The 18,236-nt window shown below is 38.5% G+C and overlaps 1 pseudogene; it reads left to right on the top strand.

Annotated features, from left to right (window-relative positions):
* Positions 1–14,351: 14,351 nt before the first annotated feature.
* On the top strand, positions 14,352–17,248 carry LOC111880451 (F-box protein At1g47056-like; annotated as a pseudogene).
* Positions 17,249–18,236: the final 988 nt, after the last annotated feature.

The raw sequence follows: 18,236 nt of genomic DNA, 5'->3' as shown, positions 1-18,236 counted from the left end.
ATAACAATTATACTTTTAATTGTAAACCAAAACTTTTATGGATTTATTAAACTTCTTTTAATTATACACCTTAATTAATTAATAAAACCATAAGGGTGTGATTTGAACTTTTCAAAACAATACTAGGGTTTTAGAATTTAACATTCCTAAATTAAACTTTTAATCAACTTTTAAATTCCAAAACTTGAGGGAAAGTTTTGAAACTTTTCAAAACAATTTAGTTTTAATCTCTCTTAAAATTTTCAAATTTATGACATATAAATTAAAATTTTAAATATTAAAACTCTTGATTTAACAATTATCTTGAATTAGACTATTAATTTAATTATTAAATCATAAGTGATTATCTAAATCATGAGGAAATTTACCATTTATACATTTAAGATATCCTAATCCCTTAATTATCTCTCTAGATTTCGAAATTATGGTTAGGATAATGCAAAATCTATAACTAGCATATATAACAATTAGAGGATAATTACAAGATATGGGATAATCCAAATCCCTCGAACTTAGGATCTTATCTTGGGGAGGAGGCAAATTTCAAAAATCAAGGGATTAAAACAAACCCTAGATTTTGAAATTTAAGGTTTTAAGGAAAGGATTTCAAGATCTTATTCAAACTCTTGCAAATTAGGGTTTGCAAACCCTAATCTCGAAAAACCCAGCCTCCTAGGGTTTATTGGCAATAAACCCTAATATGTCAAGTTCATACAATTGAATAAACTAATTGAAAACAAGTTAACCAAAGGCTCTGATACCACTGATGGGATTTATACAAACAATCCTATGTGTACATGCAACCCTAGCATTGGATCTATGTTTTCACTATTAGATACACAACATTATGAACACATAATAAAACCCTAAAGATGATTGCTATTTTCGAAATTAACCAAGAAGGTTAGATTACATACCTCTTGTTGTTATATTGTAATAACAACTTAAATCTTCAAACCCTAAGTCTTGAAAGCAAGCACCACAAGTGTAGTGCCTCTAATGGCTCACAAACACCACAAACAATTGGAGAAGATATAGAGAGAGAGAAGAAGAAGTATAAAATTCGTCCCTAGGAAGCCTTGGGAAGGTATGGATGAATTCATGAGCCAAAGGGGTGTTTATATAGGTGTAGAGATAGGGTTTCAGTCCTTATCCTTATCTAGTTGCTTGCCCACCAAGCAACCCATAAGATAAGCCTTGAATCCTTATCATGGATGAATTCTAAGGCCTTATCACCTTAAATTCGTCCAACCTATCCTTAGGATAATCCTTACCCTATTTTGTAACTATCACATAATTACAATTCAGACCCTCTAGTTTAATTAATTACATTTGATCATAAAATTAATTCTTAATTAATTATTGACCAATATTAATTAAACAAATATGATTTCTCCTTTAATATATTATTCTTATAACATATTAATAAATCATAATAACCTCTTTATCTATTATTTCTCCAGTCAAGTTGCTTTGGTGAAGGCAACCCAAAAGGACCATGCACAATCGGGTCGAGTACTTACCAATTATGGTTACAGGCTTAGACACTAATCCAACATTAACTTCCTGAAGATCTGAGGTCCAAAACATCACATTTGAGGTACTGTTTTCGAACCATTTTCTGTTGAGGTGATGTTCATGTTGATTTAGGGCTTATTGAGCCCTTTTGTGACTAGATCTAGTGCTCCCATGGTCCCTTAAGCGAGTGAGGTTCTGGATCTGGACCCATGGAGGTCCAGAGTGCCTCTTTTTCCAAGCTTTATATGAGTCTATGGAGGTTTTGGTTTGGGATCATTGTGTTTGAGGTTAAAAAACCATTTATAAGTCAATAGGTGTGATATGAGCACTAAGACATAAACTTTACGTGATAAATAAGCTTGGAAAGACTGGATCTAAGAGTTAGTGGAACAGATCTGACCTCAGAAGGTTGTTTGGGGTTGTGCTTGGAATGCACTCGTCGAGTCCATTGGCAGACTCGACAAGTTGGAGCGAGTGGTTCCGTGTTTTCGAACCAGGGTCTGAGTAACTGAGTTGGGTGAGTGACTCGGTGAGTCGGAAGGGGATTCAGAGGAATCGAGTCCCCGTAGGGACTCGGCGAGTCCACGCCAGACTCGGCGAGTTGGGTTGACCATTGACCGTTGACCAGAGTTGACCGATGTTGACTTGATAGAGTTAGTCAACCCTAGTTGGGAAAGTGTTAATTAGAGATGTATTTGTGTTATAGGAGGACTATAGCTCGGGAGATCGAGCACTAGTGATTTCAGGGATTTATGAGTTACCGATATACGCGAGGTGAGTCTTCTCACTATACCTTACCTTAAGTAGGTAATTAGAGGTATGTGATACAGTGTTGTATGCTATATATGTGTTATGTGTTGTACTGCATTATTCTATGTGATTTATGTTGTGCATGCTATAGAGTTAAAACCGGAAGGTTCACAGAGATAGAACCTGAGGGTTCATAGAGTTGGGTGCACGGACCCAAAGAGTTATAGCCTCGAGTGGCTAATATGTGTTATATATATGGTATTTTGGGGAACTCACTAAGCTTTGTGCTTACAGTGTTTGGTGTTATTTGTTTCAGGTGCTAGTGAGGATCGCGGAAAGGCGCCGGCATGATCAGTACACACACGGGATTTTTATGTTATGAGATCTTGGGATTGTTATATGCTATGAAATTGAGTTTCAAACAACGATGTTTTTATGAATAATAAATGAATTATGTTTTTATAAATGCGAAAAATTGTTTTGGGATTTACGGTGTTACAAGTTGGTATCAGAGCCTTGGTTTGAGGGATTCGAGTACACCTTCGGGCGTATTTGAACTCAAACTGAGGATTTGAGAAATATTTTCAAAAAGAGTAAAAGATTTTTGGAAAATGCAGAGCAGAGTTGTGTGTATGATCAGTCAGCGCCCGAACGGTGATTTCCCAAGATACGTTTATGTTATATGCTTATGATATTGATATGATGTATTCTCGTGCTAGAGTGGGCTAGGTACTCCTATTAGGACTAGAGTGGCCTGATTTGTGATGCCTTAGCATAGGGAGAGGTGAGCTGCTATGAGATGCTTGAGAGTGAGTAGGTAGCAGCGAGGAGTTTATGAGAGATCTGTTAGAGAAAGAATTTTGCATAATAGAGTACTTGGGACTTGGGATCCTAGGAGGAGGACTTGGGTTGTATACTGACGCGGTGTGGAAGGTAGTATTGGGCCCGGACTACTGGAAACACCGGGACGGTGTACAGTTCAAGTAAGAATCTTCGAGATGCCGGGAAACAAGGAGGGACGAGTTATCAAGTGCGAGTATGCTCGATTGAGTTTCTAATATATCGTATGTTGTTTTTCAGAGGTAGATCATGGTGAGGACACGTCATGCGCCAGAGAGCAGTGAGACCAGTGATGAGGAGATCCGCCGGATCATCCATGAGGAGGTGGCTGCGGCCATCAGGGCAGAGATACCAGAGATGTTCGGGTCTATCAAGACCACGCTGATTGAGACTTTCGACGAGCGTTATGCCGCTCTTTCTGAGGCTGCTGTTGCGGCGGCCACCGCAGCCATTGTTGCTGCTAGGCCGCAAGGGGGTGACTCGTTGTTGTTCAGGGAGTTCAGCAACACGAAGCCACCAGAGTTTGACGGGACGCAGGACCCGATTGCAGCGATGAGATGGGTATCTGACATTGAGGGGTGTTTTTACACATGCTCGTGCCCGGAGCACTTGAGGGTTCGGTTTGCGCTGAACCAGCTTCGCCTAGGGGCGAAGGATTGGTGGAAGTTCACGATAACACACTATTCTCCAGCAGAGCTTGCTGCGGTGACCTGGGAGAGGTTCACCACCATGTTTCGTGATGAGTACGTTCCCTCAATGGAACGGGATCGGTTGGAACAAGAGTTTTTGACCCTCAAGCAAGGTACGGAGTCCGTTACGGTTATCACCAGGATGTTTCATGAGAGGGCAATGTTCTGCCCTGAGCACGTGTCTACTGAGCAGGCACGTATGAGCCGTTATTTGAGTATTTTGCGGAGAGATATTCGAGAGTTCGTGGCGAACTCCTCGTACCGGACATTTTCCGAGCTTCAGGCAAATGCCCGGAAGAGGGAAATTGAGCTAAAGACTCAAGCTAGGGAGGAGGTGGAGTCTCAAGGGAGAGATCAGCGACCAGCACAGTCCCAGCCGGCAGCCAAGCGGGCCAAGCCCGCTGATCCCAAAGCAGGGAGCCAGAAGGGCCGCACTTGTGGAAAGTGCGGCAAGGGTCATGATGGAGTTTGTAGAGTTGGATCTAGCTACAAGTGTGGCAAGGAGGGGCATATGGCCAAGGACTGTCCCAAGGGGGTTTGCAGTGTGTTTCCACTACAACCAGACCGGACACCGGAAGGCCGAGTGTCCGTTGCTGCAAGGGTCCGCGCAGGGAGTTTCACAGGGGACTACCCCTGCTGTGATTAGAGCTTCGGATAGTCGGCCGGTGAAGACCGAGACGCCGAAGGCTCGGGGGAGAGCCTTCCAGTTGACTGTGGAAGAGGTCCACGCAGCGTCCGATGTCGTGGCTGGTATGTATTCTTTCAAGAATTTATTTTAACGTTTGAGATTTTGTGCTTATATTATGAATTGCGTAGGTACTTTTCTTGTGAATTATGTACCTGCTTTGGTGTTATTTGACCCAGGTGCGAGTCAATTTTTTGTATCGTTGGCTTTTAGTCAGCACATCAGTATTAGTCGAGAGGCATTGAGTCGACCTATGAGAGTCTCCATTGCCGACGAGAGAGCAGTGTATGCCACGGAGGTGATTCGAGGATGTGTACTCGAGATTTTCGGTATAGAGTTTCCTATTGATTTGGTCCCAATTGTGATGGGGGGCGTCTGTGTCATCGTAGGCATGGATTGGTTGAGCAGATTTGGAGCCGTTATCGATTGCGAGCGGCAGCTGGTGACTATATGAGACCCAAGTGGGGGAGTTCTTACGGTGTACGACGAGGTTACCCGTCCCGATTCAGCGTTTAGTTCGGCTGCTAGAGCGAGACAGAGCCTACAACAGGGTTGTAATGGTTTTGTAGCATATGTGGTGGATACGAGAGTTGGTGCAGAGAGACCGAGTACGGTTGAGGAGGTTCCGATAGTGCGGGAATTCCCGAATATCTTCCCCGAGGAGTTACCGGGTGTGCCTCCCGAGAGGCAGGTTGAGTTTCGCATTGATTTGATTCCAGGGGCAGCTCCTATTGCCAAGGCGCCCTATCGCCTTGCACCTCCAGAGATGTAGGAGTTATCCTCGCAGCTTCAGGAGCTGCTGGGGAAGGGGTTTATTCGGCCGAGTAGCTCGCCGTGAGGAGCACCGATCCTTTTTGTGAAGAAAAAGGATGGTTCGCACCGAATGTGCATAGATTATCGAGAGCTGAACAAGTTGACGGTCAAGAACCATTATCCTTTGCCGAGGATCGATGATTTGTTCGATCAGCTGCAGGGAGCATCTTGGTTTTCCAATACTGATCTGAGATCTGGATATCATCAGATGAGGGTGCGCGAGGAGGATATCCAGAAGACTGCATTCAGGACTCGTTATGGGCATTATGAGTTCGTGGTGATGCCATTCGGGCTCACCAATGCGCCTGCAGCGTTCATGGATCTCATGAACAGGGTATGTAGACCGATGCTGGATCGATCAGTGATAGTGTTCATTGACGACATTTTGGTATATTCGAGATCCAGGGAGCAGCATGAGGAGGATTTGCGAGAAATCCTCAGTGTGCTGAGATCGGAGAGGCTTTATGCCAAATTCTCCAAGTGTGATTTTTGGTTACGAGAGGTGCAATTCCTTGGTCACCTCGTTAACCAAAAGGGAATTTTGGTCGATCCAGCCAAGATTGAGGCGGTGTTGAAATGGGAGGTGCCGAAATCTCCTTCCGAGATCAGGAGTTTTCTAGGGTTGGCCGGCTATTATCGGAGGTTCATCAGGGATTTCTCCAAGATTGTTGTTCCATTCACCAGGTTGACCCGGAAGGGTGTGGTGTTCAGCTGGGGCCCAGAGCAGCAAGCCTCATTTGAGACTATTCGCCAGAGATCGTGCGAAGCCCCGGTGTTGGCTCTTCCATAGGGAATGGAGGACTTCGTGGTGTATTGTGACGCATCGATATCTGGATTGGGCGCGATGTTGATGCAGAGGGGGCATGTGATCGCGTACGCATCGAGGCAGCTGAAGCCTCACGAGGCAAGGTATCCCACCCACGATCTAGAGTTGGGGGCTGTGGTGTTCGCCCTCAAGATTTAGCGTCATTACCTGTATGGGGTTCGGTGTACGATATACACGGACCACAAGAGTTTGAAGTATTTGATGGATCAACCAAACATGAACATGCGTCAGAGAAGATGGTTGGATGTAGTAAAGGATTATGATTGTGAGATCCTTTACCACCCGAGCAAGGCTAACGTGGTAGCCGACGCCCTGAGTCGTAGGGCAGAGAGCGCCCCGATTCAGGATATTTGTATGAGATTGACGGTGATGACTCCGGTGTTGGACACCATCAGAGGGGCTCAGGCTGAGGCAGTAAGACCAGAGAACCGTAAGAGAGAACGAGTTATCGGTCAGGTATCAGAGTTCGTAACCGATAGCAGAGGGCTTATGACCTTCCAGGGTCGGATTTGGGTACCGTTTGTTGGAGGAGCGCGTACCATCTTGATGGAGGAGGCGCATAGATCGAGATTCTCGATCTATCCCGGGGCCACTAAGATGTTTTTGGATCTGAAAAGGGAGTATTGGTGGCCCTGTATGAAGAGAGATGTAGCGAGGTTTGTCGAGAGGTGCCTAACCTGTCGTATGGTTAAGGCCGAACACCAGAGACCGCATGGTAAGTTGCAGCCACTGGAAGTCCCAGAGTGGAAATGGGAGCAGATATCCATGGATTTTATCACCAAATTTCCAAGAACGGCGAGGGGTGTCGATGCAATTTGGGTGATAGTGGACCGCTTGACGAAGAGCGCTCATGTTCTCGCCATTAGTGAGAGTTGTTCCGCGGAAAAGTTAGCAGAGGTATATGTGAGAGAGGTGGTATCGCGGCATGGGGTGCCGATCTCGATTGTGTCAGATCGAGATGTGCATTTCACTTCCAGATTTTGGAAGAAATTCCATGAGGAGTTGGGTACGAGGCTGCATTTTAGTACCGCGTATAATCCACAGACTGACGGTCAGAGCGAGCGGACGATTCAGACGCTCGAGGACATGCTCCGAGCATGCGTGTTGGATTTTGGCGAAAGTTGGGACACGTATTTGCCCTTAGCGGAGTTTTCCTACAACAACAGCCATCATTTGAGCATTGGTATGCCACCCTTTGAGTTGTTGTATGGGAGGAGGTGTCGGACTCCCATTTGTTGGGGAGAGGTAGGGCAACGAGTCATGGGTAGCACAGAGATTGTGCTTCAGATGACAGAGCAGATACAGAGAGTCAGGCAGAGATTGTTGACCGCTCAGAGCCTCCAGAAGAGTTATGCGGATAGACGACGATCCGAGCTTGAGTTCCAGGTCGGTGATTATGTTCTCCTGAAAGTATCTCCTTGGAAAGGAGTGATTCGATTCAGGAAGAGAGGCAAGCTAGGGCCCCGATATATTGGGCCGTTCAGAGTGATCGCGAGGGTGGGCAGGTTAGCGTATCGCTTGGAGCTACCTGCAGAGTTGGAGCGGATTCATAATACCTTCCACGTGTCTCAGTTGAGGAAGTGTATAGCCGACGAGTCGACAGTAGTGTCGTTAGAAGACATTCAGGTAGATGCGAGCTTGAACTACGCGGAGAGACCAGTTGCGATTGTGGATCGGAAGATCAAGGTTCTGAGGAACAAGGAGGTGCCTCTATTACAGGTTCAGTGGCAACATCGGAGAGGATCCTATTTGACTTGGGAGCCAGAGCGGGAGATGCGTGAGCAGCATCCGGAGCTATTTCAGGGACGAGACTTCGAGGACGAAGTCTGATTCAAGTGGGGGAGAATTGTAACATCCGGAATTTCACGTATTATACTTATTTATTTTATTTTGAGTTTTGAGGAAGAACTCGGCGAGTTGGTGCGTAGACTCGCCGAGTAGAGACGCGATTTCTCACCCGGATTAATGATCGGACTCGACGAGTCGCATTGGTGGACTCAGCGAGTCCGTTCTGTTTAATGAAACCCTAATTTCTTGGGTTTGGGACCTATTTAAAGGGCCTTATGGCCGTTATTTGTGCTCACTAGCCCCCAGAGCGAAACCCTAGTGAGCTTGAGCGTTTGAAGTGAGAGAAGGAGCCATTGTCGACCTTGGAGGTGTTGTCTAGCAAGGGAAAGGAAGCTATAGCCAAGAGGAAGCAAGAGGGTTAACTTCCTGAAGATCTGACGTCCAAAACATCACATTTGAGGTACTGTTTTCGAACCATTTTCTTTTGAGGTGATGTTCATGTTGATTTAGGGCTTATTGAGCCCTTTTGTGACTAGATCTAGTGCTCCCATGGTCCCTTACGCGAGTGAGGTTCTGGATCTGGACCCATGGAGGTCCAGAGTGCCTCTTTGTCCAAGCTTTATATGAGTCTATGGAGGTTTTGGTTTGGGATCATTGTGTTTGAGGTTAAAACACCATTTATGAGTCAATAGGTGTGATATGAGCGCCAAGACATAAACTTTATGTGATAAATAAGCTTGGAAAGACTGGATCTAAGAGTTAGTGGAGCAGATCTGACCTCAGAAGGTCGTTTGGGGTTGTGCATGGAATGCACTCGTCGAGTCCATTGGCAGACTCGACGAGTTGGAGCGAGTGGTTCCGTGTTTTCGAACCAGGGGTTGAGTAATCGAGTTGGGTGAGTGACTCGGTAAGTCGGAAGGGGATTCAAAGGAATCGAGTCCCCGTAGGGACTCGGCGAGTCCACGCCAAACTCGGCGAGTTGGGTTGACCGTTGACCAGAGTTGACCGATGTTGACTTGATAGAGTTAGTCACCCCTAGTTGGGAAAGTGTTAATTAGAGATGTATTTGTGTTACAGGAGGACTATAGCTCGGGAGATCGAGCACTAGTGAATTCAGGGATTTACGAGTTACCGAGATACGCGAGGTGAGTCTTCTCACTATACCTTACCTTGAGTAGGTAATTAGAGTTATGTGATACAGTGTTGTATGCTATATATGTCTTATGTGTTGTACTGCATTATTCTATGTGATTTATGCTGTGCATGCCATAGAGTTAGAATCGGAAGGTTCACAGAGATAGAACCTGGGGTTCATAGAGTTGGGTGGACGGACCCAAAGAGTTATAGCCTCGAGTGGCTAATATGTGTTATATATATATATATGGTATTTTGGGGAACTCACTAAGCTTTGTGCTTACAGTGTTTGGTGTTATTTGTTTCAGGTGCTAGTGAGGATCGCGGGAAGGCGCCGGCCTGATCAGTACACACACGAGATTTTTATGTTATGAGATCATGGGATTGTTATATGCTATGAAATTGAGTTTCAAACAACGATGTTTTTATGAATAATAAATGAATTATGTTTTTATAAATGCGAAAAAATGTTTTGGGATTTACGGTGTTACAAACATCCTATCTACCAGGATGCTAATCTAATGGATCATAACAATACTCGAGCATATAACATATCAGGATAGCAATCCAAAAGGGCCGGCCTTGGTGCCTTAGACCCTTAAGTATAGTAAGAAAAACTCACCTCGTATATCTGATCCGAACTAAAGAATCGAACTCCTGAATCGCTGCCTTACCAAGGATCCCGAACTATCCAAATAATAAATACCAAGTCATTATACAACATAACAATCCTGACTAAGGGGTCCACACAATCCATCATGTCTATTCTCTTTATTGGACCAACGCCCAATGCCAATTCCATAACCTTGAAAGTCCTTATGTCAAGCCCATTATTGGCCCAATTTACCAATTGGGACCAACTCCCTAATTGGGCCTAATTCCAAGATCCATTATCAAACTTGGCCCAAAACATTATATTCATAAAGTCTGGAAATATGTGATATATGTATATTTGATGATATATGCTTTGCGAAACAAACATGATTTTATATGTATTAAAATGTATTTACATGATAATAATAATAATAATATAAGTATTATAAATGAGAAGATAAATGTATGTTAATACTTAATACTCTATATAAAATATTACACTAAATTAGGATAGTGTTGCCGAAACATGGTTCACACTGAAAGTTGATTATAAGAATTGTAGGTTTTCTTAGTGATGAAATAAGACTTAAAAGAGATGCTTAGTTCAATTATGTTTGGATATTGGGTAATATCTTATTAAGGCTACGTGTGTGATAGGAATAGAGAGTAAAATCTCTGTTCGAGGAGATTGATGATCGATGGAGTATTTCCTACGTAAAAAAGTACTTTCTATGTACCAAGTTTTTTTCAATGCTTTGTGTCTTAGGGGCTGCTTGTATCGGAGTATTATTATGTTATGGGGTATGAGTTCTACTCATACCAGGGTACTATAATGTGACAGAAGTACTATAATGTACAAAGTCTTTTTCTGACACTATTGTGTGCCGGGGTACAGGAGCGTACATGAATAATTTATTTATATTTCCCCATACTTTTTCTTTTGATGAGCTTTGTGTTTCAGTATTTACTTTCACAATGTAATTGAGGGAACTTCGTAGACTGCCTAATAAAGTGTGTCAGTAATAGACCACTACTAGGTATATCTGATGTTGTGTTGCCAGGAAGGGTGACTCTAGGGGTAAAATACCTCACGATGTTAGACCACTGCTAGACATAATTATCTAGATAACCACCCCTGATTTAATTGTCTTGTTGTTTTTACGAACGAAGGTTCATGGTGAAACTTATTCCATTCTCCTTATTTGATGTATTTATTGGTCCTTGTTTGCTTCCAGGGAATTTCCGAAGCAGCATTGTCACTTTGCTTTTCATATTGATTAGGATAGATCTTATAAGATCTTTGTATAGGATCTATACGTGGGAATCAAAGGGATGGGATAATTTTTTTTAGAGATATGATATATAAGTGTTAATGATAATAGTTGGATTTGCAGGTTTGAGATACACATGCTTATCACATTGTGGGATTGAAATCCCTATGTACTCACCAAGTTGCCCAACCTGACCCATTCAGTTTATTGTATCACAGGTAGCTACACGAAAGATACATTATGCTGTTACATTCAAGGAGTATTAAGCCACTAGTTTAATTACTGTAAGGCTTGTACTATTTCGTTATGCTTATGCTTCTGTATAGACAATAATATTCCAATGTTTTAATATAAATAAAATACAGTTCTTCATAAATGTTTTGATAATACATTTATCATATTTTTGGAACAAATTCTACAACCTTATTCTTCAAAAGAGATACTACGATTTTTAAATAAGCATAAACAAATCGGTCTTTTCTGTCCGTAAAAATTGAGATGTCACAAGAGAAGACAATCATTGGGGTAGGTGGAGGCGAAGGTGCAGCTGGGGAGGACATCGTCAACGTATGAGATTTTCCGACAAGAAGAGTGAGATTGGCCGACGAGTGAACACGGGGAGGGAAGGGAGGGGAAGAGGGGTTGGTGGTGTAGATTCTTGAATCAGACAAATATTTTTTAATTAATATTTTTCCACATTTAATTAATATTTTTTTTTAATTATCTGATAATTTAAAATACGTAAAAGAAACAAGTAAATGTAAACCACTCTTTATAGAACAACGAGGACAAAACATGTAACAAAAATATAAATTAGGGACGACCGAAATTAAAAAAATTATTAGGAACCAAACATACAGATTACCATAAACCCAGAAACCATCTGTGTAGTTTACCATTAATAATAATATGATGCCAAATAAATTCTTCTTTGTGTTAAATTTATTAATCAGAAAGAAAAATGGAAATAGAATAATCAACGTATCATTGTTTCTTCATCTTACATAAAATCAAAAACATTTAAATATATTTTTTTGATTTTTCCTTATACTCTATCATTTAACAAAAATCATCTTTTATCATTTAACAAATTAAAAAAAATTATAAAACACATAACCCATTTCAATATTTTACTCATTTTGATTACTCCCTTTTAACTTGATAGTAACCTAGACAAACTTTATATACATCAGGAGAAGATAAAATCGATGATATTTCTCATATTTTAATTACTGTATCTCAGTTTTATAGAATAATCAAGGAATATTTAATCCAAGATAAATAAAATATCCTCCTATTTTTTAATTACCATGTTGCTTAAAGTGTGAGTTTAGAATACAATTTAATCCAAAAGAAATTAAATATCCTACTTTTTCTTCTTACTATCTTTCTACATATTTTAAATGTTAACAAGTGTCCTTCAATTTAATTTAAATTTGATTGGAATGTTAAATTAGTATATTTTTCATCCTTAAAGAGGTAGGAAGAAAAATCTTCATGCCTAATAAAAGCCTCTATACACTGCCACGTGGCATCTTTTTACACCTGCTCTATGCCACGTGTCAATCTCAGAAATACTATTTCACTGATTTTCCTGCTCAACAATTCTTCAATCTTCAATTGTCAATAACTCTTCCCCTAAGATTAAGGAAATTTGTTTTCATATCCAATACACTGCATTCAAATTAGGTATTCTATATGTAAACAAAAATTTCAAACTTTAATAGATATATGCAATCCCTAAAATCAGCTAATCATAATCCTCCAACTTACAAATATTGATTCCCGTTTATTATCTTCTTCACTTCTTCATTGGCGTCTTGAAACTTATCATTCAAGAATTCTTCGTCGTCTCTACAAACTACTGAAGGTACATCTCCATCTGTTTATTAGTCTACAACAAAAAAAAAATTAGTGATTTGTGTTTTTGTGATCTATAAAAACTTATTTACTTTATTTCTTTTTCTTTTCCTTCTGTTACGACTCTTCTTCTAATTATATTACTTATTTTGAGGAATTGACTTTCATATATCGTTCTACTTTCGTTAAATATGTTATATGTTTTGCATACCATCAAATATCCTGTTGCATTTGTAATTTCTGTAAAAGTTGACAAATGATCATTTATGTCATGTTGTTCATGCCACATAGACCTTTCTGAAAATGTTTATCGCCAACAGGACCATTTGTGTAAAAAAACTGCTGCCATAGTGACGATTTCTGTCAATGAGTGTTATAACAGAAAGCTTAAGTTTTTCATTTGTTACATCTCTATACTTTTTTTTTTTTTTATCATTTATAAATGAAAAAAGTTCGAAAGAAAAAAAGCAAAAAAAAAAAAAAAAAACACCAGGTTATTACTTCTTATTTGGTTTTTTATGTTGATTACTTTTATCTTTGCTTTATAAACATACGTGGTACTCTTATTTAGTTTCTTATGTTCATAACAAAGGTACTTTGATAACGAACATAATATTGTATATTTTCATATCTAGGGTGAGTTTTGTATAAGTAACCATTTTTGTATTTATTTTGATTTTTGTCAATTTACTTTCAAATCATGGACTATTTATGTAATTTCTATTACTTAAGCAAAAAAACCGGGACAATTTGTTAAAAAAAGTAACAATATGTGTGTGTTTGTAATATGTATTAAAGTACATTACTATTTACTTTTAAAATGGATAATTTCTGTTAATTTTAAAAATAGGGAACATTTTTGTAAAATATATTTTCACCTATTTACCAATTTATGCAATTGACACAACTTATGAAATGTTTCATATATTGGTCTTAAATGAAATGCGTTGTTTTACAAATATAGCCATGTCTTTTCAAAGTACATTATTGTAATTTCTGTTACTTAAGAAAAAGCTTTGCAACTTTACGAAAGAAAAATACATTTACAACTTATAGCAATGTACTTTGAAAGTACATTGCTATAAATTGTAAAAAAATATGGATATTTCTAACGTTGGACAATTTTACCCTCTATGCCATTGTATACCATATGTGGACAACTTTAAGCTTCCGTTCAGAAAAAGACCATGTAATATATATCAAATGGTAACACATTTTGAAAGTACTTGCTAGAACACGTTTATTTAGCACTTAGATAATTTTACCCTTTATGTCATTGTTAACCATAATACGTACTCACCATTAAGTGGCATTTGATGAATTTTTAATTTTGAAAAACATGGACCATTTTCGTTAAATAAATTTTCTGTGAATTTTTATACTTTATACCCTAAAAGTAGAAGTAATTTCTGTTACTTTTGAAAAACAACAACCATTTCTGAATTTTGTTTTCATTTATTTAAAAGAAAGTTTTATAACATATATCAAAGTACTTTCAAAGTACATTGCTATAAATTCTAAAAAAGTTGTTTTCTTTTTAAGTAAATTTTTTCCCCTTTCATTCAATTTTATTTCTTACATCAATGTATTTGAAACCAAACTTACCACGCTCTGCATCCTTTATGTTTTCACCATTTCAAATAGCAACTTCACACTTAATAGCTGAACAAAAATATCATCATTTAATCCAAACCGAATACGTTTATCTAAAAGAAAACAACAAGACCCTTAACAAAGGGGTTATGCGTAAGTACCTCATTTGACTACAACAAAATTTTAAGGCATTATATTAAATATTTGGATTTTTAAAGACACCAACAAAACAAATTATATACTTAACTTTTACAATCTTTTTTTTTTCTTTTCATTTTTATCATAACACTTGTGTTTATTAGAACAAGATTCCAAAATAAAACAAACACCCATTTATCGAATGTATAACCGGGTTTTTACCCAAAATCATATAGTAAATCCCTTAAATACATAACTGAAACCTCTTCTTTTCGAAATTAATCACAATATCCTAATTATAACTTAATTGATGTGAACCGATTTCTATCATATACTACAAAAAAAATTAGTAATTTCACCAAAAAATGAAATACAGGAGCGAGAATTTGATTTTTTTGAGAGATACAATAGACAATTTAGGATTCAATTTCACCCCAAAATCAACGAATAATACTTACATTCTACATGTCTAAACTTTTGTACTCCATAAGTTGTTCATCTTCTTCAAAAAAAAAACCTAATTCTTTACCGGTTCTTAATCGCCGTTGCCACCTCATCGGTTCAATATCCAATAGGACCGCCAATAAATAGCAAAATCAGATTACGTTTTTGAATAACACGTTTTCAATATCACTCCTACATCTAACATACAATTTACTCCCTGTAGGTTTAGTCCTATTTTTATCTTAGTCCTTCTATTTTATTGAATATTCAAGTTATGCCAATGTAGTTGCTTTTTAAACAAAGTCATCTTAACTATTTTTTTTCCTTTACGTTAATTTACACTAAATTATTATAATTATAAAAATAATAACGGTGGTTTCCACAGGTTATAACCTAGTAAGTTATAAATGTAGAAGGATATTTAATTTCTCTTAATCCAAAATACAATGTAACAACCTTTACCGATTCATGGCAAAAGTAGCCCTATACACCCAATGCCAATCCAAATCTTTAATAATTCGATGAGTAAAATTCAGTTTTTGTCTTTCCGGTTTACAAAAATCTACAGTTATAGTCTAAGATTTCAAAAATGATGTGACTCATTGTCATGGTTTGAAAATATGGTACGACAAGTCTTGAGACTAACTTGGTCAATTATCAAAATTACTGTTCTACTATCATTTTGTAATTTTTATTTGTTTTGACATTGTTGTTAACTATAAAGACCATTATAAAACATTCTAAGAAAACCTAAAAGTGTATAGTCCCCATCGAGACTATTCCCTTATTGCATCTCCATTGCCGACATACATACATACATCGGGTTAGTGTTTGTTTTAGTATTTTTTTTCCTCCTGCAGCTCCTACCACTAGCAACTCCAACATCACTCATATCCCTTAGCTCTAATACTTCTAGTTATCGTAGTAGAACCCCCACCCCTCTCTCTTAGCGTGCAACTCCGGATACCTTTGATGCTTTCCTTCATTTGTGATTTATCTGGGGTAGTTTTTCTGATGATTTTTTTTTCTAGTTTATCGGAAGAGGTGATATGGGAAGTTGAGTTTTGTAGTATTTCTTCGTTTGTTTATCCAATGAATTTTATCGGATGAATTGAAAGTATTTTTAAGGATGAGATGACCACGGGCAAAAACACAAACTATAAAGACTATGTGCGTAGAAGTTTCAATAGTTGTCTATAATAACACTGTTTTGGATCACCAAAGGACCGATCGTGTCATTTTTGCCTAATTTATATGATGCCACTTGATAAAAGTCTTTGAAAAATGAAATTTCATAAAAGATCTATGGTTTAAAGCTTACACTCCCATAATATTTATAATGTTTATCAGTTGACCTTTAAATAGACCGTCTTGAGGGTGTAGTTTACTAATTTATATGATAAACAAAATTATAAAACAAAATTTTCTAGGTACCTTCATTTATATAGTTTTTAGACAAAACTTCAAAAATGGTCCCTGTGGTTTTCGAAAATATCAAGTTTAGTCCCTAAGTTCAAAAAACCTCACAGATGGTCCTTGTGGTTTCAAAACTTTTAACAAATGGTCCTTTTCGCTAACACCGTTAACATTTAACCGTTAAGTGAAGGGCATTTCAGTCATTTTACCACCACAGGGACCATTTATGAAGTTTGCCTTAATTTTTTTTTAAAAAAAAAAAAGAAAAAAAAATTATTTAATATTAAAGGGCCCCACCTCTCTCTCTCTCTCTCTCTCTCTCTCTCTCGTAAGATCAGAAAACCCACCTACCCTATCATCTTCTTCCCATTCTTCACCTGCAACTGATGTAGGTATGGCCGGCTTAGCGAAAAACTGCAAGGGTTTGAAGAAATTCTCTTGTGGATCTTGCATGTTCGGTGCTAAAGGCATAAACGCCCTCCTCGATAGCTGTTCTTATCTCGAGGAGCTGTCTGTTAAACGATTAAGAGGCATCAACGACGGAGGAGCAGCGGAGCCGATTGGGCCAGGGGCGGCGGCTTCCTCGCTCAAAAGTATATGTCTTAAGGAGCTATACAATGGCCATTTCTTCGGACCTTTAATTAGCGGTGCAAAAAAACTGAAGACGTTGAAATTGCTCTGATGCTTAGGCGATTGGGATAGGTTATTGGAGACGATAGCGACTGTAGATAGTTGTTTGGTTGAAGTTCATCTGGAGAGACTACAGGTGACCGATGTTAGGCTTTCATCCCTCTCTAATTGCTCCAAATTGAAAATTCTACACATCGTCAAGACACTAGAATGCACAATTACAGGGGTTGTCGCCAGGGGCGGAACACATGCACTATAAGTAGGGGGGCCGAAATTAAAACTTCAAAACAAAACCATATAGACAAAAAAAATATTCAAAATGATGACATATAAAAATTTAAGACAAGAAAACTAGTAACAAAATATTTTTACGTCTCACTTCAAAATTGAAGTCATTGATTTTTTCTATTTTTAAAGTCTTGCAACAGGAATGCTAGACATTTAATGTATTTTTATCCAAAACAATCTCTAGTAGGTGTTCATAGATAAAATTAGCACATTCATTTTAAACAACTTGTTAATAGACCATTGTTTTTTCATGTTGGATATGTATTATAGTAGCAATTAATAAATAACAATATATAGTACTAAAATAAAATAACAGAGGACAAATCTATTATATCAAGCAACAATATTTTTATAATATTTTTATAAAATATGAGTATAATCGTTTTAGACTTTTAGTGTTTTACATATGGATTTGTATGTTATCATTTTATTAATTCAACTATATGCTAATATATAAAATAAATAGTTTTACATAAGGATTTTGCATACTATAATTCTACAAAAATAATAAATTAAAAATAGATGTTATCATTATTAATAAAGTAAATTTGTCAGCCTACACTATACCCCTATATACCAATCTTACACTCCACAAGTTTACAGAATAAATAAATAAATAAAAGTAAAGACCCAAAGAGAGTTAAAAGAGAGAGACAAACATGACGAGAAAAAAAAACCTGTTCACCATTGTGGAGAGGAGATCGAGAGGTCAAGAGGGTATCGGAGAGGGAGAGCATTCACTATTTTGCCGGCACCGAGCAGAGCACACAACGGAAAAAAGAAAGAGGCGGAGAAGCTATAGTCCGACAATAGAGAAGCAGTGGTCCGGCGAGTAGCGACAGAAACCGGTGTGGGAGATGCAGTTGGGCGGCGGCGGTGGTGTTATTCCGGTGAGATTATGACGGTTTATGGCGTCGAAATATTTTGTACTTTATTGTTTTCTTAAACTCAAATCTTTG

This window comes from Lactuca sativa, chromosome 6 (genome assembly GCF_002870075.4).
Source record: "Lactuca sativa cultivar Salinas chromosome 6, Lsat_Salinas_v11, whole genome shotgun sequence".
Classification (NCBI taxonomy): Eukaryota; Viridiplantae; Streptophyta; class Magnoliopsida; order Asterales; family Asteraceae; genus Lactuca; species Lactuca sativa.
The sequence above is the reverse complement of the archived record's forward strand: the minus strand, read 5'-3'. Positions and strand labels throughout refer to the sequence as shown.